Genomic DNA, 22,488 nt, shown 5'->3' with positions numbered 1-22,488 from the left:
GCCATTATGTTCACTCTTATGTTGGGTGGTTCAAGATACGAGTATTGAGACCTGGGTCACTTGATTGCCATGTGTCTTACAAAGATAAGTGAATTGTTGTTTTTTTGTTGTTGTTGTTTTTTGTTTTTTTACATGACAGAATCATTGGTTTGGCATCATTCTAGTGGCCTCTAGTGGTCATTCTATTGATATAACAGAAATCTTTTAATATCTTTTTTTTTTTTCATTATAATCAAATGAAACACTTCCCCCAATGGCATAGATATGCTCTTGACATTGTCAGGGACTTATGAATCTATCACCCCCATCCACCTTTCCTGTTTTTTTCCCTTTGCTCCATGATAAAACAACAGTGCAAGGGAACTGACAATTGCCAGTTTGTGTTGCAGTTAATTTCCAAACCATGTTATTCATAACTACAGACGATTTTAGCCTGCTGTTATTATGATGGACTCAATTCATTAGCGAACTTGATTTTAAATTACTTAAAATCTTGTTTCTTGGAAAAATAGCTCCTTATGTCCACATTCTTCTTTTTTGCTGCCATCCTCACTCACTTTTGACACCCATGTGTCACCCACGATGCACCTAAGTCTTGCACAGTAATGTGACTGGAAAGTTTTCCTTCCAGTTTTGACGCTGCTTACAACCAAACTACAGAGACTTACGTGAGAGCAGGGAAAGCACAGCCAGTCACACTGGTCGTATGTATGGCAAGCCAAACAGAAAATATTTAATGAAATTTGATATATATGTAGAATGAATGTCAATATATAAAGAATGAACGCTGATAGATATAGAATGAACATTGATATGTATAGAATGAACTTTGATATATATGGAATGAACGCTTATAGATATAGAATGAACATTGATATGTATAGAATGAACACCGATATATATATAGAATTAACTTTTATATATAGAATGAACACTGATGGTCCGTGTAAATTTTAGTAGTCCTTAGACTGAATGTAGATTGAGAGAAATGAAAAAAATGGCTCATTTATTCATTTTCAATTTGAACACATTAAGACATTCGTTTCTGTCTCCCAAACGAATATACGGTTCATTATTTTGATTGGGAAGTGAGGGCGGGCTTAAAGCACTACTTTCACTTCATTGGTTCATCTGAGCGATGACCTATTCTTTAGCAGCTATCCGCAGTTAAAATAAAAGTCCCAAACTCTTAGACGTCACTGGGTTCTGTATTGAGCTGCTCTTCGCAGTGAATATTAAAGTCTCAAACCCCTTAGACGCCCCTCCCTGGATCACCACCTTAACATGGTGGAGGGGTTTGCGTGCCTGCGTGAGCCTAGGAGCTATGTTGTCAGGGGCAAAACCCCTGGTAGGGTCTCCTAAGGCAAATTGATCCTAGGTGATGAGCCTGACAAAGAGTGATCCATAAAGACCCAGATGAAGAGAAGAACAACAGAGACACAGCTTCCCTTGCCCGGAGCAGGGTTACCGGTGCCCCAACCTGGAGCCAGGCCTCGGGGAGGGACTCCTTGGTGAGGACATGGAAAACGACATTTGGTCGGCTCAGAGAAGATTCTGGCAAACAATCAGGGGACTCGGGAGGGGAAAACAGTTTTCCACCAACACTGTATATGGTGGGGGTGGGGAGTTGGTGACCTCGACTGGGGATGTCACTAGGCAGTGGAAGGAATACTTCAAGGATCTTCTCAATCCCACCAGCACATCTTTTACAGAGGAAGTAGAGTTTGGGGATCCTGGGGACAGCTCGTCTATCACTGGGGCTGAGGTGGCTGAGGTAGTAGAAAAAGTCCTTGGTGGTAGGGCCCCAGGGGTGGATGCTCAAGGCTCTGGATGTTGTGGGGCTGTCCTTGCTGACACGTCTTTGCAACATCGCATGTACATCGGGGGTAGTGCCTCTGGACTGGCAGATTGGGTTGGTGGTTCCCCTTTTTAAAAAGGGGGATCACACTTCTTAGCCTCACCGGTAAGGTCTATGTGGGGGTACTGGAGAAGAGAATCCGACTGATAGTTGAACCGTAGATCCCGTAAGAACAGTGCAGATTCTGCCCCAGTTGTGGAGCACAGGACCAGCACCTGTAAACCTTGATAGGATCCTGGAGGGTGTGTGGGAGTTTGCTCAACCAGTCTACATGGGTTTTGTGGATCTGGAGAAGGCATTCGACCGTGTCCCTCAGGATATTCTGTGGGTGGTGCTCTTGGAGTATGGGGTACTGGGCTTTTTGCTACGAGCTATCCAGTCCCTGTATAAACAAAACAGGAGTCTGGTTCATATGGCTGGCAGTAAGTCCGACTGGTTTCCAGTCGGAGTTGGACTCCGTCAGGGCTGCCCATTATCACCGGTTCTGTTCATAATTTTTATGGACAGAATTTCTCGGCGTAGCCAAGTAGCGGAAGGTGTCCGGTTTGGTGGTCTCAGGATTCCATGTCTGCTTTTTGCAGATGATGTGGTCTTGTTGGCTTCATCGAGCCGAGACCTCCAACTCTTGCTGGACCAGTTTGCAGCTGAATGTGTAGCGGTAGGGATGAGACTCAGCACCTCCAAATCTGAGTCCATGGTACTCAGTCGTAAAAGGGTGGAGTCTCTCCAGGTTGGAAGTGAGATCCTGCCTCAAGTGGAAGAGTTCAAATACCTCGGGATCTTATTCACGAGTGAGGGAAAGATGGAGCAGGAGATTGACAGGTGGATCGGTGCAGCATCAGCAGTAATGAGGACTCTGTACCTGTTCGTTGTAGTGAAGAGAAAGCTGAGCAAAAAAGCAAAGCTCTCGATTTACCATTCAATCTACATCTCAACCTTCACCTATGGTCATGAGCTTTGGGTAGTGACCGAAAGAATGAGATAGCGGGTACAAGCGGCTGAAATTAGTTTTCTCCGCAGGGTGCCTGGACTTTACCTTAGAGACAGGGTTAGGAGCTTGGACATCCGGGAGAGACTCGGAGTGGAGGCTCCTCCACGTCGAGAGAAGCCAGTTGAAGTGGTCTGGACATCTGGCTTTACTCGGACTGCTTCCCCCAGACGCAGATAAGCGGTGGATAATGGATGGATGGATGGACCCCTTAGACATCAGGGGCTCTGTGCGCAGTCACACATGTATTATGTTTGTAATCATATGCGTATTCCATAAAATATTATTTCTGTTAATTTTTTATTTATTTTTGTCTTATCATATTTTTTCTTGTACGTTTATATTGAAACTTATGAGGGTTTTTTGTTTGCCCCACTCCACCTTCTTTTCTTGATTTTGTGTACTTTGAATTTACATTACTGTCTGCCCTAATGGTGTTTGAGAATGCAGCATGGATGTTAGACTTAAGATATAATTTTAACACAGTTAAAAGGCTAATCAGGAGATGCACTGCCAAAAGGGATTAAATTATTACGGCACATTTTATTACATTTTATATTTTAGCTCTCACTGTCCATTCAGTTTATAGATTTGTTCTGTACAGTATGTTGGTTGAATATCACCTAAATTGCTCTCTTTTTAAGCATTACATTCTAAATGTATTAGAATGGAAATGTTTTGTCCTGTGCAACCTGAGATGTGTTGGAAATGATCCCCTTCTCACTATTGCCTATATTATGCACGATATAGTGCACTATTATATAGAACGGAATACAGGAGGGTATGGTTACTGGTGGTACTATGACATGAGGTGACCAGGGGAGACAAAAGCAAAACACAAAACTTGTTTAACATTATGTGACAGTGTCATGTGTGTTTCCTGTCAATAATGTCCAAGGTGTGAGATTGCAAGTATGCGATGTCCTGTGATGGACTGGCACTCCATGCAATGTATGTTCCTGCCTTGCGCCCAGTGATTCTGGGTAGGCTCTGGACCCACTTTGACCTTGAGCAGGATAAATCAGTTACAGAACATTAATGAATGTTTCAAATGTCCTAATTTACCCATTGAACAAGTCCCCTTAACCATCATCGGCCTAATTTGGTCAAATTTTCTGGTTCTTGTAAGGATTCTGGCTGAAACGTTGCGGACCCACTGGAGCTTATTCTGGCTTCACTGGAACATCCAGAAAGCAAGGCATTATAATTGCAAGTCTAACCTAGAAGTGAAGTCCAGTGTAAATGTCTCAACCCCTGGGATACTGAAAACGTGGTGACGTTCCCCTTTAAGCCTGAACGCGCCGGTGTGTGTGTGGGGAGGTGTTCTGCTGGAGTGAATTGCTGATGGAGGTAAAGTGAACGGCTGGAGAAAAGCCTGGACTCCGTTCCTGGATCCTGTCCGTGTTTGTGCTCTTACTTTCGGGCTCTGAGCTCCAGTGGCATTTCCTGCCTCAGCTCTCAGCTCAACAGCTGTACGTGGAGCAGCAGCTGGATCTGGAAATGCGTTAGAGCTCCGCAACACATACTGAATATAGGCTTCACATCCCGCTCTCCTTCATTGGTTTCTGCGTGGTTGTATTCAGAGACGCACTTTGAGGAGGGCTCGGCTTTTCTCTTGACGCTTACCGTTTGTTATTTTTTTTTAACTTGCGTTCAACCGAAGCCCGGTCTCGAAGGACAAGACGTGACCGCCGCAGGTTAACGGTACTTTTTTAACGGCTTGTGCTTATTTTAACCGATAATTCCTGAAGGGAAGTGTCTGGATAGCGTGTATTTTATTTAATTTTAGTTTCGTGGAGATAACGCTTCGATGGACGCATCCCTCCGACGTTTTTAACCCTCTTTGCACCGACAGACTTCTGACAGAACATTTAATTAAAAAAAATCAGTAACGGACCGGTTATAGCACAACTGTCCGTTTGTCTCACGGTCTCTGTGTTTCTCTCTGGGGAAACAGAAACAGACATTCGACAAAACCATAGACCGGAGCGAAGTTTGCCGTATTCGTCTCCCCCTCTCTTTCTCTCTGTGTGGACGCTGTTTTAACGGCGTGGTGTGGTGGAGATGGAGTCATTTGGATTCAGCTATAGTTAGCTAGCCTGACTGCTAGCTTCGTTTTTTTTTGTTTTCAACGGAGCAAACAACATCAACATCGACGGCAGAGAAAAAGGTAAGATCCATGAACCATCTGTTTCTCCTTCAGAATTACTCCCTAACGCCACGCACTTATAATCAGGGCAATGTTTACACACATAGCCACTTCGTGTTTTGGCGTAACTGCAACAGTTGTGCCTTATTTCATTTAACATTTTGGCAATAAAAATGTACCGTCATATTGCCTGTGTGAGCTCGTCCGTCTAAAACACGAGTGACTACCAGAATGACTGGGAAATACATACACGTGAACAATTATAGCCCTCAGTAAGTGGTTGACGATGTGGCAAACATCCCATCACGATATTTCGAGACATGCACAATGTGCACTACGATATTTTGGTACACAGAGAATGCATGGAGCTCAATCTTCCAAAAATAGTAAAAATCACAACGTGTGTGTGTGTGTGTGTGTGTCTTATGAAGATTACAGCTTGTCTTAAGGGCTACCAGAGTTGTTGGAAAATAACTACAAAACAAACAAACCATTAAAAATGTACAAGGATTTGTATTAAACACTTTACAAGTAAACCCAGTTCATAACAACTACTTTGGCTTTCAGATTAATAACGAAGCATGTGGCTGGTCAATATTATTTTAGCATGGTCTCACAGAACCCTGCTGTTTAACACAATAACACAATTTACCACACTGACGTTGAAATATCCTCACAGCTCAGCTATGCTCAGCTTACAACTGCAACAGTGTGAGAAATAACTGAAGAGTATTAAGTCAAGATTTGGCTGTAATGTTAGGCTAAATGGAGCATACAGACACTTTGCTGATGGGATCAATTCTACATGTCTTTATTTGCTTCCTCAGAAATGCGTTGTGTCTCAATAATTACATCTATAATGTACAAATAGCTTGGTACAAGGTCCTCAATCTTTAGTTCATTTTACAGCTGATTTTAAGATTGTTTATTTGTGTATCTGTTATCCCACAGTGTTTCATCAGCCTATTTTCTCTGGGCTGTAAATCTCTGAACACAGTGAGAGCTACTGGTGTGACGGAATGTGGAAACATTTTCAACAAATCACATCTGTTATGTGAAATAAACTTTTAGGTCTACTGTCTGCGTTATATTCGCTGCCTTATTAGTTTTGAATCCTGCCATGCCCTGATGACCTCAGTCAAAGTCATCCCATGGCTTGTAGTATAAGAGAAGCCAATAAAAAGGATAGGGTTTGTTCTGGGAGGTGCTTCAGCCTGTGCAAGTTTTTTCTTATATAAATAATGATTAGGTGTGATTAAGATTAAGACACAGATTCGGCTATGATATGCCTGGTGACGTTTCCAAACAGTTTCTTTGTTCAGGATGTGCTCTTAAGTTGTAATCATGCAGTTATTTTCTGAGGCCTGTATGCTTGTAAGGTATAATAGGATCTGGCCCTAAAAACTGTAATATTGGATTTAACATACTCTGTGGAAATTGTGGTATTAAATTAAGCTTTAGAAACGCCTACACTGTAATGCAATGTGATTTGGGAAAGTATTTTATCAAGATTTAGATATTAGGAGAGGGAGAATAACGTTTGCACACTCATCGTCAAGCACTGGTTCTTTTTGTAGTTTCATGGTGCAGAGACAAAATGACTTGTTCTTTACATTTAAATTGTGTGGCGTTTAAATGTGAGGATTTCTAGTCAGTTTAACATTTGTTATTAGATAGGATTATTAATGCATTGTGTTTTTAAGTGACTTTTTTGGTCTATGTTTGTGTTTGCTGTAAGCAGAGCTATAGTATCTAGTTTCAGATAGTTGTTTGTACGTGTCAAATATAGCATGTGATTTACTCAGCTGCAAGTTGACAGTTTGTTAGCAAATTAACAGGGCAGTAACAGTTGTTGTGCTTTGTGTGCGATGGAATGATGGGCAGGTACAAGACAACTGGCTTCAGCTGTTCCAGTCATCATTCTGTATCACAATATAGAGCTAAACCCGTGTTTGTAAAAGTTTCTAGGCTATTTTTAGGCCAGTGTTTGGGAGCAAGACTGAAGAGGAAAGCTGTTGGACTCCATTATGGTCTGACAGCTGACAGGATTGTTCTCCATCTTCCTAAGTGCTGTTCACTACAGATAGTGCTTCAGTCACATGATTTTTTTCCCCCTCATCTCATTAAACAAATCCAGGCTAACAGCATGTTAAAGCTACACTTTACTAAAACTGTGGCTCACATTTCTCCAGGGTGCTTGTTATACAAGTCTCCCTTTTCCAAAGTTTAAACCCCAGTGCTATGAATCCTCACCCTTGTAGAGTGTCTGCTAAAGGGGCAGTGGCCCAGCAATACTGTGAAACAGTGCTAAGATTAGTGAGATTAGAATGCTGCAATTAATCACATCTTCATTTGCAAAATAGATTTCTGCAGTTATTCACAAATGAAATGCTGCAATAATTGTAAGTAGTCTGCCGGATGCATCATGGTAAGGTCACCAAGTTTTAATCAACATATTTTGCATTTCTATGTACTCTATAGTGATTTTTAGATGTTTTAATTTCTATGTATTGCTGTACATAGTACCCAAACCCATAGCTTTATTTTATTTTATCTTCCCAATGGCCCACAGAAGATATTTGTCTGGTTGCAGGTCCATATCATATTCATTTCCAACTTCTCTTAATCCCCTAGGATAAAACACAGATTTTCTCCTACTATACATTAAAGACTCATGCATGTGAATAACCTTTGATCTAATAGGCTGTCCTGTATTATGCCTGTTCAAAAGTGTTAAACACTCCTTTTAGTGTTAGTGAGGGTGGGTGGGGCTAATATGTTGAAGACTCATTAGGTACATGTTTTGGTTGGTTTCCATGAAATTGAATTTACATGGGTCTATTTTAAAGGTAAGGAAAATTGTTTTTTACAATGTCATTGTCCCCTTAAAATCCAGAAATAGATTAATGTTAAAGATATAGAGTAAGAAATATTAAACTATACTCTGTATGGATGTTTGTGGTTCTAGGTAAAGAGTTGAACAGATTAAAATACCTTGTCCTGCGATAGCTTAAGTCTGTTGTGATGAATAGTGAGAGACCTGCTGTTTTTCTCAGGTGGGAGAGAAGCTAATGCTTTTCTTTTTTTTTTTATTCATTATATAGACTGTTGCAGAACATAAATTTAACAGCAGAATCTGTTAAGTCTTTTTAATGAAAATGTGTGGTCCAGTGCATTCTCTCCATTATTGCAGATATTACAGCTGTTTTAATATTGAAGCTGAATCACATTTTCTACCTCACCTGTAGCACGTTCTCTTGAAACAAAGCTCTTTACCAATGTTTAGATCCTGGTTGTGTGCTCTAGTGGTGCTAACCCTTTCTTTAGAATTTTAAAGGAACTGATGGCTTATTTGTTGTAAGTAGGAGGAAATATTTGGTGTGTGTGTAATAGTGCGGTTGTACATATGTGCTTATGTTTATAAGAAAAATATTCGCTCTTGTTGATCATACCACTGAGGGTATATGTTCTGGAATCTTTGTGGGAAAAAATTGTAGGTAATTTCAACATGTCATACTGCCTTTCTTTTTTTTTTTTTTATTTATTTATTTATTTATTTAATTTGGTTTATAAAATACTGCAACATGCCTAAATCAAACCACTTATTTAAACCACAATTGAAGAATCAAGGTTATTGAATCAGCCTCTAGCAATAGGGCAGTGCTTATCCTTGTTGAATTCGGGTATACTCCAAAGACAATATGGCATCACATGCTTTGGGCTGTTCCTCCTAAAGTTTCTCCCAATCTTGATGTAGGCCTGCAGCTCTGACAGACCGAGAGGCAGGAAAACGCCCTGCCCTAGTTTCCTGCTGTTCCACTGAGGCTGCAGTGCAGCCACAAGACTCTGCTACTGCAGTAATACGAGCATGCAGGCAGTGTTCCACATCACAAAAGGATCCAGAGTGGAACAGCAGTACAGAATGACGTTGCAGCATCTGTGAAGCATTTTACTGGATTGTGACTGAAAAATCTGTCATTATTTTTGCATTAAGACTTTAAAATAGCTTAAACTTTAATATATATTATGGGGAATATTTTATATATATATATATATATATATATATATATATATATATATATATATATATAATATTTAAAATTAGGGATATCCTCATTAATTTGCTGTTCCAATCCATTTAACACTTTTTTAAAGTATACTGATACTGATCTATAAATAATTTTTAATTAATAGATAATAGGGTTGGACTATGCACACTTTAAAGCCACCGCAGGGATCCCATTTTAAAATTTAGTGGGTTTTTTTGTTTAATTCTAAACTCAGATGTTATGTGAAACGTACGGGAAAATTTAAATAAAAACTGCAAAACAGAAATATGATAAATCTCTCCTCAAAAATGACCAAAATATGCTCCTCAGAGCTCTTTGAGTATGGTGTGGGCGTGGTCTAATACTAATGATCGTGCATGACTGACAGCTCTCTATCACTAGAGAACAGAATGCTCTTTACATTACCGTGGAAACACACAGTCTCGAAAGAGCGGACACTGCGTTTTTAAATTTTGGTGAGAGATTTATCATATATCTGTTTTGTGTTTTTTATATAAACTTTGCTGAACATTTCACATAACATCCAAGTTTAGAATTATACAAAAAAACACAATTTCTAAATGGGTATAATATTTTATTTCAGTCATTATCAATTAATTATTGATTGCCCTTCTAGCATGGAGTCAAAAAAGGGTCAAAAAGATTTTGAGTTTGTAAAACAGTACTCACAAATGTAACGGACTTTGTAACTGTGTTTGAGCAACTACATACACGTAAAACTGAAGTCCACAAATGTATTGGAATGCACAAATTTAAAATAACAACAACAATATTAATAACTTACAATCACAAATGTGTAAAAAAAAAAGATTTGCATTTGTAAGTGAAATGTCGTGAATGTGTGAATCAGTACCTTCTCAAACGGCTTAAAATGTGCCAGAGCAGACCTTTTTAAGGTTCCAAATGTGACAGTGGGAGTTTTTGAACAAGGTGGAAAAAATCCACACATTCGCCTTCTCTGCTGCGTGTGCAAATCTCTTTTTGCAGTTGTGGATTTAAGACCCTGTTTTGACGGCCAATTGATGGACCAATAGGAAAGCTTTAGCTGGACCAATCAGATTGCGAGGTTTGTTTAACCAGTCAGAACATTGATTTGTTGCTGTCAGCCATAGTGCTTTTCCACAAAATGAACTCCAGTTCTTGAACCGGTTCTGTTCCTGATTTTTGGAGCCTTGGTTCTTTCCAGTGAACTGCTGTGTTTCTGGTTACAGGTCGCGTTAGAGGTAATGTTGTTGTCACACAGCTCCAGGGTCCTGGGGTTGTGGGTCCTAGCCCAACTCTAGATGAGGTGTCTGTGAGGAGTTTGGTGTGTTCTCCTCGTGTCTGGTTTCCACAGTCCAAAAATATACATTGGTAGCTGAATTGGCTACTCAGAAGTGTCCATAGGTGTAAGTGTGTGGGTGAATGTGTTAGTGTGTGCTGCCCTGTGAGGGAATGGCGCCCCCTCCAGGGTGTGTTCCAACTTTGCACCCAGTGATTCAGAACATATTGTTGCTGTCCAATTAAAAATCCCTGGATCGGCCGACCCCCACTAAGATCTTGCTATCTCATTTGACAACTGCTCAATTGTTCCATCTGGAGATACAAAGAGCCTTGCTGTGATTCTGGATGACCTGATTCCGTCATGCAGATTGCTACTGTACAACATTCGGCTCATCTGACCTTTTCCTTCTCAGGAGACTGCCCAGGTGCTTGTCCAGTCTCTAGTCATTTCAAGGCTTCACTTCTGCAACACACTCCTGGCTGGTCTTCCTCTGCAGGACATGAGGCCCCTTCAGCTGGTCCAGAATGCAGCTGCACGGGTTGTCTTCAATCATCCAAAGCTCACCCATGTCACTTCACTGCTGTGCTCTCTTCGCTGGCTTCCCGTAGCTTCCTGCATCAGGTTTAAAACTCTCATGCTTGCCTACAAAGCCAAGAATGGACCAGCCCCTCCCTATCTTATGGCAATGGTCAAGAGTCGGACTGCACCTCGAGCCCTTCAAGCTTCAAGTACAGCTCGACTTGACTTGCCATCCTTAAAGTCACCTAGATGACTAGCGGCAAGACTCTTCACACTCTTGGTGCCCAGATGATGGAACAAACATCCACTGAATGTCCGAATAGCAGACTCTCTTGCGGTCTTCAAACGCAGATTGAAGACCCATCTCTTTGCCACTCATTTAGGTGAGCACTAATCTAAGTGCTCACTGTAACATATTTTTCTGACAAACATCTCAGCTCAGAGGGAATTTGGACCGTAACCTATTTGTACTAGCTAGGATACACATTCTGTCTGAACACCAAGCTCTTTTGTGAGTCACTCTGTATATGAGCGTCTGCTAAATGCTGTGAATGTAAAAATATGTATCCCCCAAAATAGTAACTTTACAGGCGAGGGGAAAAACCTTTTAACTTTCAATGGAATTTGTTGCCCAAAATATTAATTTCCAAGTAATTTTCTATTGCATTTCTATTGGTCACAACATGAAGTGCAGTTGATGTGTACAAGTCTATGTCTGTCTGTGACTTCCGGGTGATATTTATTACTATTTTTTTCAGTGATGAACACACACAAATTGAGAATGCCCCCAGAGTTTGAGTCTTCTGGGATGAGCATAGAGTCATTCCAGATTTAAAATGTAGCAGATAAAATTAACCTTGGGGTGTGTGTGTGTGTGTGTGTGTGTGTGGTCAAGTCATTATGTGGAAAATGTATTAAGGAGTGTGGGGTGGGTTTTTTTTTTTTGGTATCTGGCATCACTGTATTTCTGTGATATTTAATTTATTTACTTATGTTGCCAGCCATATGGATTACTTTGTGTGGAGTACTTTGTGGCCATAAACCATAACCGAACATTGACAGTTGATGGTGAGAACTTCCTCAGAGAGTAAGCTTTGCAGAGATGTAATTGGTCCCAATAGACATCTTGAGGTACAAACACTGTGCTCCAGTTCAGAGTTGTTAGGCACTGAGAGAGCTCAATCCCCTCCCTGCCAATTATTCAGTTATGATAAACAACTTTGATGATGCAAATGTGATATATATATATATATATATATATAATATTCCTTTTTGTTGCCATCAATGACGTTTTAACAAGGTTTCTCTCATTATTTTCATTATTTTACTCATCTCATTAACCTACTTCTCTCTGTTTTTGCCATTTAATATCATCCATCTCAGTGGTATTTTTGATATTATCTTCAATTTGATGCATTTAATAAAGTTAAATAAAGGTGTATTTATTTACTTATTATTTTATTTTATTTTCAACATTTGCTCATACCCTTTTGCAGGAAATAAAATCCCTACAAGTTAGCAGAGGTCATCTGGTTATTTATAGCTGTTCTGAGTACAAGTGGTACTGGGTGTCTTCAGCCCCAAGTCTTTGCTTTACTGTAGTGTCCTCCCCAAACCCATCTACCTAGTATTGATTTAGATAAAACCATCAGCGCAAAAGAGGAGAGAGAGCACCTTAACTTAGAACTTGTAAAAACGAGGTCTAATAATCTAATAATCAAGTAGCCCTTAGTGTTTAGCTGGTAGGATGTACACTTCAGACTGCGTAACAATGAAAAAGCACCCAATAACATTTCCAGAATGAGAAATGAGGCCAATTTCACACCTGTGGAAAATGAAAAGTGGCAAAGACCTGGTTCTCCCAGGTCTCCCAGGTTGTATTTACCTTGACAACTAGCACACAAAGTGTAAACAAACCATTCTGGCCCTCTCCAGGGACACGCCTATCTAATGTTGGCAAGGAGAGGGTGAGAGTGAGAAAATGTTTGTGTATATGTGTAGGCTGCATAAAAGAACTTCCCACAGTGAGATGTGGATCACAAAGTCAATTGTTCTTTGCAGCAGAAGTCAGAACTATGTGGCAACAACCAGCATTACTCTTAAAAAATACTGTTCCTGAATTTAACCTCTAATTTTAATGACTAGTCTACCAGTGCATTCCTGTAACTGCCAGTCCCTGCAATGGCCATAGGCTACATACATGGTGATAGGAACTGTGTGCCTCTGTAATACCTTTTAAAGAGCCATCATGTAAGATATGCTAATCAGGATACTAGGATACAGGGTAGAAGAATTAAATGTGTAATCCGATCAAAAGTTTGTACTATTTTGTTGTCTGTGTCCCCTGTACTTTTCAAAAGGCAAATGCTCATAATTATGGCCATGAATCATAAGCCAGCTTCAGTCTTGTTTAAGGAATAGACTGATGAATACAGATGCAGAATCATGAAGAGGAAGTCTCTGAATCATTTATTAAGTCATGTATTTTTAATGCTAATTGGTGAATAAAATAACCCTGTATAGCACAGTTCTATAGAGAGACTAGAGTTCATGTCCCACATGATCACAAAATTAACACTGGCCAGTGTATTATTTCATATTGAATTATAATGCTATTTTGCTCCAGCAGGAATTGGTTTTATGCTATTAATCTTCTTGATACGTTTTCTTCATTTACACATCTAGGAGGTTTTCCTTACTAGAATCACGTTTTGGTGGTTAGTAGACTAAATATGTACTATACAAATGAGGCTGATGTGACATCCTTCACATTTGCATATAGGGGTATGTCAGCAATGCGGTGCTGCATTGCCTGTTGCCTTCGGAGCAGTTTCTCACATTCTAAGTTGAACAAGGTCTTATGAGAAATAGCACAAGTTTGCAAGAAAAACATATCCAATACTATACTGACCAGCTGGTAGTAGGCAGTGTGGGCTGCAGTCTTTCTTTGACTTTCTCAGAAGATAAACATATCTCGATGTTAAAATGGAACTTTTTTTCGAGTGAAAATTTTACATAGTCTTATAGTATCTTATAGGTTCATATTTTTCATTACACTATATTGCTTTTTATATTGTTTCGATTTCACATAATCTGACAGATCAACATTTTTTATATATATTGTCTCGCTGTCTGCTTACTCAGTGAACCTCAGTTTGTATAATTATACACTTAAAGGAGTAATTGCATTAATTGGTGGTTATGCCAATTGGAGCTGTAGACTGACACTTATCATGTGGACCAAATAGTGAGATTATACCAACTTGGACCCGTGCAGACACAAGGAGAGTACACCAGGCTCATTACAGAGATTGAGCTTCTTATTCATGTTTTCCAGATGACAAATCTGGCAAAAAAAACGTAGCTTTAAAATGCTCATGTTAAGCCCAAATACTAGTTCTAAGACTCGCTTAGAGTGGAGAAATAAAAGAGCTGTGGCTTTTAAGTATTTCAGCATTGGCCCTACCATCAGGGGCTGGTTTTCAGAGAAGTTTCAAAGAAGAAATTTCAGCTTTATTAACAGATGCAAAACCTTTGGCTGGTGCAATAACATACTTGGAGGGTATATAATGTAAAACAATGGGCATTAATATATAAATGCTTGAAAATGTACACATGTAATATACACATGAAACACCGCATTAATACACTGTGAAAATAACCTGCTCTATACACACACAGGCTCATTCGCAGTATTAATTCTGGGTAATGTCCAGTACAGATGATACAGACATTTGCTTTTGCAAATACAGTTTCAAAGATGATGTCCGCAAAAATTTCTTGACCATGCATGTCTGAAAGCAGCTCAAATTACTGAGCTAGACATCGTTGGTGACCTCACCTCCCCCTGTTCCCCCATCCCCCTTTCTGTGCCATTGGCCATGGGAATAACATTCACTTCACTTCTTATTTAGGTTAGCTTTAGTCAAATGTGCTTCCGTTGAGAAGTGGTGGGCTTTTAAGGACTCAAGGAGACACAGACTGGTTCTATTGTTAAGGCCTCTGAATGGGGGAATGCCACCAAATTCTCAACAGCCAATAGACTAAATAAGGAAGGCCAGCCAGCAAAGATTGGGTTTCTTCAGGGTGTTGCTTGAATTGTACTTCCCCTCCTTCTTTCTATTTGCTCAAGCTTTATTTTGGCTGACCATGTTGCTTATCAGTTTTGCTCCAGTCTTGCTCCACAGCCCATTTTATTCTTTAATCATGTAAAACATATCATGAAATAAAGAAATTTTGGAAAATGTATAAAGATATTGATATTGATTTAGAATTGATTTACGTGACAGATCTCGAGGAATGATTATTCATAAAGGTGAGTTTATTTTAGAAAGTGAACAAGTTGACAATCCAGGGAATGACTCTCCAGGTTTTTGCTCTAATCACATGTGGTTTGTGTACATGACCCAGCATTCTAAGGTGTGGCTGATGTAGTAGTTAATTATTGTCTACAAATACTGTCTGATTTATAACCTCTTGAGAGATTTATTTTGTTTTAATTGCTCCTGAATTGTTTTTATTCATGATGCAAGGATATGGTTTACTTTACAGTATGAGCCAGTGTAGCTTGCATCGATACAATGTTTTTCCCAAATATTTAGTTGAGCATATAAAACATTTTACATTGTTGTTTGAATCAAAATGTTATTATATAAATTCTATTTTTCGAAAAAATAAGTTATTGTGCCTAATCATGTCTGTGTAGTGATGCTACAATTTATTGCTGGCTGTGACATAACCAGTCAATGGTCATTGATTGTTTCTCAGAACTGACATCAGAACAGCAAGAGTTGAGATATATCTGGGAAGTGCCTGATATCATGACCACCAATGCAGGCTTCAGCAGGACCGTAATCTCTGTCTTTATTCTGTACCTGTGGCAGCTTGAAGCTCCATATTTCCAGAAGAACGCTGATTAACAGTAGGTGTGAAAGTGTCTTTATTTGTGGCTGGCCAGGCATACACATTGAGGAAGCAGGGACAGACTAGAGCAAACCAGAGTGAGGCACGTTAGCCTTTTTAAAGAGGAAGAAAATTGCAAGGCACTTTTCACTTCCTACTCTATATAATTTAATTTAATTTGTCTCAGGATTTTTACACCGTTATTACACAAATAATATACTATATGGTAATTCGATTTCACAGCCCAAGCCTATTGATTACCTTTCAGTCAGGTGGTTGGAAAAATATAACTATGCATTGTTGGAAAAGTCAGTAAAGATCAAAGTCACAAGGGTTTTTTTTTTTTTTTTTGACTTTTAGTTTCAGTACCCGAGGCTGTTATTATCATGTAGCATTTTTCCTCTCTGACCACTTTGAACTTTTTAAGTTAAATCTGGCGATGGTTTGCATCCATTTTACTCCATTCTTTCTGATTTATGTGTTGAACTACACTTGGATGGAAATTTGTTCTAAACCCCTCTACCTTACATTTTCATTTGGGAAGGGTCTGATACTTTTTAAATATATTTGACAGTAATAATAATGTCAAAGTAGATTAATTCCCTATAAGCTGATTAAGAGAGAATTACAAATACACTTTTTTTCCTCACTGTATGCTTTGTTAATATTTTCTTCAATAAATTCTTGATTTTTGTTTTTCTGAAAGTATTATCTTTCAGAAACCCAATACTTCAGGTCCTTTCCCAAGCAATTGACATAGTTCCTTTACACTTTAACTTCCTTAGTGGAGGCATTATCTGTTTTACCTTTGAAATGCAAAGTCAGAAATTACACAGACGAGAAAATTGTAGGACGGAGGAGGATTTTAGTATAAATTGTGCATAATTCAAATATTTGCAGAATATGGGCTAGAGGTAATTCTCTATGAAAAAAAAGTGGTATGAACGTAGCCTTTTGTTGTCAGATACTGTTTCATGTTGCGTGGCAATCTATTCTTTAAACCAACAGAACCTGAAGAAATAACATATTCCCATCTTTCTAGAAAATCTTCAAAAATATATTGGATAGTGTTTGATTTCATCTTGGTTTCTTTTCACACAAATATTTTAGCCTAAACTAGAAGTAGTTAACATCCTCTCGCGTAGCCCTAGGCTTTAATAATTTCCTCAGTGGCAAGGAAATAGCCTAAAGCAGGCAATGACCCCACGAAACATAAAGAACTGTTTCCACTTCTTTGGCCCTGAGAAAGTAGGCTGTCTCCATGGGGAGGGGGGGGCGGTGAGTCACTTCTTGAGTAATACTTCCAGACTCGTATTTGCCTGCTTTGACCTGTCCAAAGCATTAAGGTCAATGTGAAACAGAGTGTGCAAGATTTTCACAACACTCTTAACCTGATGAAAATAGAGAAGGAAAAAGAAATGTGCTGCCCTTGGAACACTGGTACATGTCAGGAGGGAAAGAGTACCTCATCTGAGCCCTACAAGAACAGCTACTTACAGTAGTAAGTACGTAAGGTATGATGGAATAACCTATGTGTTTTGTTCAGGCTTGATAACCAGTTTTAAAGGTATATAAATGAAAATGGCTACCATTATTAGCTTTTACTACTTCGGGCTGTTATTGGGTCACCAGTAGTTGAATTTCAAGCTGGTCTTTGTTTTGGACAACTCAGACTATATTTGCCTTTTCACAGTTGTGCAACTCAAAGGTAAATACGGGGTAGGCATGCTTTCAAAAACATACACACGCTTATTGGCACAGATCTTCCAACTTTGATGGGAGTTGATATATATATAATATTTATTATTATTATTATTATTTTAAATATTTATATAATTACTGTGTGTGAGAGGTATTATTTAGCATGCATCTGGTTCAGCACCTGTAGATGCCCTGCTATTGGGGGGGTCCCACATACATGCCACATAATGCAGGATAACATTGAATCAGTTTCACTAAAGGTTATCTGCCTCAATCTTAAAGTTTCTTAAATGTTTTTTGCTTCTCATTTAGAAATGTGGTTATTTTAAGCAGTATAAGAAGACAGACATGACATTCACAGGTGTTCACAGCCCCCCCTCCCTCCCCCCCATGGTTATATGTTGAGGTTCATTTAAATGTTGCTGTCTATTATTACCCTATAAATGATTATATAACTCATACTTTAACTGTCCTTGACTTATGTTCCACTTAGTTTTGAACCTGACCTGTTCAGGCTCTGTGCACACGAATGTAGGCTTTGCATGTACGTGCCAAATGGAAAAAAAATGATTGCTGCGGCATGGTGTAGAGCATCTCATCAGATTAGCTTTCGGTTTTCCACTATGGCAGTGCCAGCGGCAAAAAACTAGGTCAGCTGGCCAGTCTGCAAATCTGGTGTGAGAAGTGGGATTTAATCCTCTCTTATACTGGAGACCAGCCACAGCTAGACGAGCTTTGAAGGTCAGGAGGGCCGTTAGGCCCCTGCCAGGACCTGGGTTACATTGTAGATGCTGCATGTGCGGTCTGCCGAGCTGAGCGAATGTTGGGTTTGTGCCCTTTTTTTTTTTTTTTTTTTTTTTTTATTAGAGATTTCATGAGAATGATTTGAGAGGGTTACAATTTGTTGCTGTTTTGGACACTGCTTAACACATGGTGGTTGTGTTTAGATGCCACCAGACTGCAACTATTAAAGCCTGTATGAGGTTTTGTTGCAGATATTGCCCTACAGAAATGGAAAACATTAATAATGCTGAAAGTAGTGATTATTTTCTTAATGTATTAATCAGTCCATTGTGATTTCCGTTAATCTTGAAATGTAATTATATTTATAGTCATTAGGTTATGGCCTCAGTTTAATAGCATTGAGTCTTTTCAGTGCTAAGTGGTTTTTGTTCCTGTGATTTTTGGTAAATTGTTGAACGTTTGCCTTGGTGATTGAATAGGCAGAAATGAACTCCCCTGCCTCTCTGTGCAGAAGCATGTAGTAAATTACATATATAACAGTTGTTAGAAATGTACATTTTAAATTACAAAAATTATTATAATTTAATTTCTAATGATTTTGAACATGTCATTATGTTAATAAATCACAAATGTTAATACATTTCAACTTTCATTCAGCAGTAAAAAAAAAAAAATTAAATAAAATAAAACAAAATATTCACCAAAATGTCTGTTGTGTATCATGTCATTGCATTATATCCTGATATTTTTATTGTGATACAAATTTTAATGGTGTTGTTGATGCCAAGCCATGAAATGCCAAATTTCATTTGTAATATATTACTCATGCTGATACTTTTTGTAATTATTTCTAGGTAGGATTGAAAGAAGTGAATGTTTAAATAAGATTTTCGCAGACCTCCTCTTTTTGTCTTGATCCAGGCCATTGCCACATGTGGTGAAGTCTCAGCATTTTGTTTTTTTAAAGGGTAATGATTAAAGATGTCAGCTGCCAGCATAAAGCTCGGTTTTTCCACAAGATCTCAGGAATGAGGGACAGACTAGAGGACAAATGGCAAGCATTTGCCTACGGTGCTGGGTATTGAAATATACTACTTTTATGGTACAGCCCATATCATTTCAATATCAATATCAAAAATTCCACGTAGTTAAATACCAAGTTTTAAGTATTCCATATTATTTACATAGTAATAATACTAGTACTGAAACTAAAGTATCTGGTTGGAATCTGAATGGTACTCAGCCCTATTCACCCGAGGTAATCAGTCACATTGCTCAGTTTCATGACTTGTATTCATTTACCAGACATTGTCTAAAGATTAGTAAGGTTAGACCCACACTAACAAGATGATGACTGCCCACAATGCTATTGGTCTGTACATGTGCATGTACGGATTTGTGTGCTAGCCTGGTGTGTTAAAGTAGGAACCTTTGTTAATTTATGCCTGTGTGCATAAAGCACTCATTAATGGGATCTACAATATTGACTTTGTTTGTGGGTGTGCTGTGTGTGATTATCAATTTGGCAACCTCACTAAGCAAAAATCTGCTTAGTTAAAGCAAGAGATGAAAATGAAAGGAGAACCAGCAACACTTGTTGACTTAAGATTGTAGAATTTATTATATACAAGCATGTTTTAGCACATAGACCTTCATCAAGGTTAAAAGACAAATCAATTGACACCCTCCCCATTTAAATACATGCTGGAACAGAGAGAACAGCCAATGAAAACACACATTTTTGTCCAGTTAGAAACGAGGTAGAAAATAAACAATTAAGAAGCTGTTACATGTAAAAGAGATTTACTAGGAAGCTTATGCCACATTCAAGTGGTTGGGAAATTCCAATTTTCCCACTTGTAAATTGCATCCGAACGGCAGACAATGTCGCATTTACTGCCGGTAAACTCAGGATTCTAGTTGATAAATGAGGTTGAAATGTGACATATATTGCAACTTTTTACCTCTTTCCCTTAAGAAAATGGCACATATGCATTTGAATCATCTCATTATTTATGTTTTCTGTAGATAAAAGTCAAATATTATAATCAGATTTGTTATTACTGAAAAGCATTTAGTTGTTATTTAATGATAAATCACTTATTGGGGACATGTTGCGTACAGTGGGCAGATCTTCAGCCAAGCACCTGAACGGAGTGAAGTTCGGGATGCTACTTAACCTCCTGGTATATACAACTTTCAGACAGCACCCAAATACACCTGAACCACTTAAGAATAAAAGTCCCCTTCAAGGCACACAAAAATCACAAATGCAAACAACATTTTAGAAAAAAGAAAAAATTATTTCCCTTTTTTTCCCTTTACATACCAAAAGATAAAGAAACACACGGTGAATTTTCTGTATTTAATTAACACATTAGCTTACACATTAAACACCCAAATATATTCCTTAAAGAAATCCTTTTACAGTAAAATCCTTATTCATACATCCAGGATATAAACTTTTAAGATAAAATCCTTTTTACTTATAAGATTGATATTACCTCCTGTATGTTCAATACTCAAAAAGGGATTAAAGTAGTAATGACATGGCTATTTTCCTTAAAATGTCTTGCTACAGGGTTTGTTAAATCACTTCTGATAATAGAGCTCCTATGTTCTTTAATCCAGTCTTTTAAAGGGAAGGGCTATGATTGTGAGGAAACAAAGTTGTTTCTGGTTGTTTACATTGAATATCTCTTTGTCTTTTAAAGTGGAATGGTGTGTTTCACAAAAAAAAAATGACTTGTTTGTATGTGGATGAAGTTTAAATTGTCTGTGCTTTTTATACACTGTTTGAATTGCCACAGAAACTCATTTGTATCTCGAGTTGTTTGTTTTTGCAGCACCTTTGGTAGTGCATTTAGATGTCTCCTGAGTTTGGAGACATGTACATCTTAAAATTTCTCACAGCAAAAGTTAATCTTCCTATGGAACAGGAAGAGAGCAACATCCTCATCTCAGTTCATGGTTTTTTTTTTTCTCCTTTGTCTAAAAAAAAAAACTCCAGATGCCTCTGCCATAAGCAGAGAGAGAGAGAAAGCCTAGCATACTGGGCTGAGAGTGTTTGCTTTTTAACTCATTTACTGACACAGAGGCTTTTTAAACAAGTTAGACTGGTTTCCAGCACACAGACAGACTGGAGAGCTAGCAAATGGTGAGAAAACATCTTCATCAATTGGTGTGCTCTCCCCGTGTCCACATGGGTTTCCTCCGGGTGCTCCAGTTTCCTCCCATGGTCCTAAAACACACATTGGTAGGTGGAATGGTGACTCAAAAGTATCCGTAGGTGTCAGTGTGTGTTGCCCAGTGAATGACTGGTGCCCCCTACAGGGTGTATTCTTGCCTTGCGCCCAGTGATTCCAAGTAGGCTCCGGACCCACCGCGACCCCGAACTAGATAAGCAGTTACAGATGAATGAATGAATGTTTATTTACGTTGTTAATCTTCCTTGTTTCACAGATTCTATTTAGTCTTGCCAGTTGGCTGATTGGTAAACTCTTCTTCAAGGAAGTTGGATGAAAACTTTTGGCATGTAGATGTGTATTTCTATCTGTAGGTTTAGTTTAAAGAGGAAGAAAAAGGTGTAGTCCCCATATTTTACATAGATGTCAAGAAGATTAATTGAATCAGTGTTATAGTTTAAGGTAAATTTGAACATTTCCAAAGTAGAAAAACATTGTCTATGTATTATTTCCATGATATACAAAAGAAATGGAATTGTTTGTGGTTAATATAAGGTTTGTTCTTATAAATACCCTACAAAAATCAGTAAAAGCTTGGGGTCATTGTAGTTCCTGAAATCTGAAGATATGGAGAATCATGTACATTTGTTTATTAATTAAGACAATTGTTCAAGTTTTTTTTGTGTTTTTCTAGTTTTAAGATTAAAGTCTTTCATTTGAAAGTTTCTTACATTTCTTGGTGAAAATGGGGCATACAGTAAATATGGTTATGAAACACATTTGGTTCCATTATCTAGGGTAGCTCACATCAGGGACATACACAGAGCATGGACATAAAACCTCTTTACATAACCACTTGGAGCCCACGTGGTGCATTTGTTTAGTCTGGTCAGGGTGTTTTTTCACCTCCCGCTGCTCACAGCCATGTAATCTTTTCAGCAGATGAGCAGCCAGATGCTGGGCCAATCGAATGCTTGTAATCCCTCTTTGTCCCACCCTACAGTTGTGTTGTTGATCTGCGATTGGTCCTCTGCATTTCTAGTCAGCATATGAGCAATAGGGGCTTGTAGCAGTGTCAGAGAGGAGGGGGCAGGAGAAAAACAGAGGG

At 38.7% G+C, this 22,488-nt stretch overlaps 1 protein-coding gene across 1 annotated transcript in view; it reads left to right on the top strand.

Annotated features, from left to right (window-relative positions):
• The first annotated feature begins 4,248 nt into the window (after positions 1 to 4,248).
• osbpl5 (oxysterol binding protein-like 5) overlaps positions 4,249 to 22,488 on the top strand; it is a 34,217-nt gene continuing 15,977 nt past the window's right edge. The window contains exon 1 of the mRNA XM_066669067.1: positions 4,249 to 5,016. The gene's annotated coding sequence lies outside the window, so the exon portion shown is untranslated. The remainder of the gene's footprint in view (positions 5,017 to 22,488) is intronic.

Source organism: Hoplias malabaricus, chromosome 4 (genome assembly GCF_029633855.1).
Source record: "Hoplias malabaricus isolate fHopMal1 chromosome 4, fHopMal1.hap1, whole genome shotgun sequence".
NCBI lineage: Eukaryota > Metazoa > Chordata > Actinopteri > Characiformes > Erythrinidae > Hoplias > Hoplias malabaricus.
The sequence above is the reverse complement of the archived record's forward strand: the minus strand, read 5'-3'. Positions and strand labels throughout refer to the sequence as shown.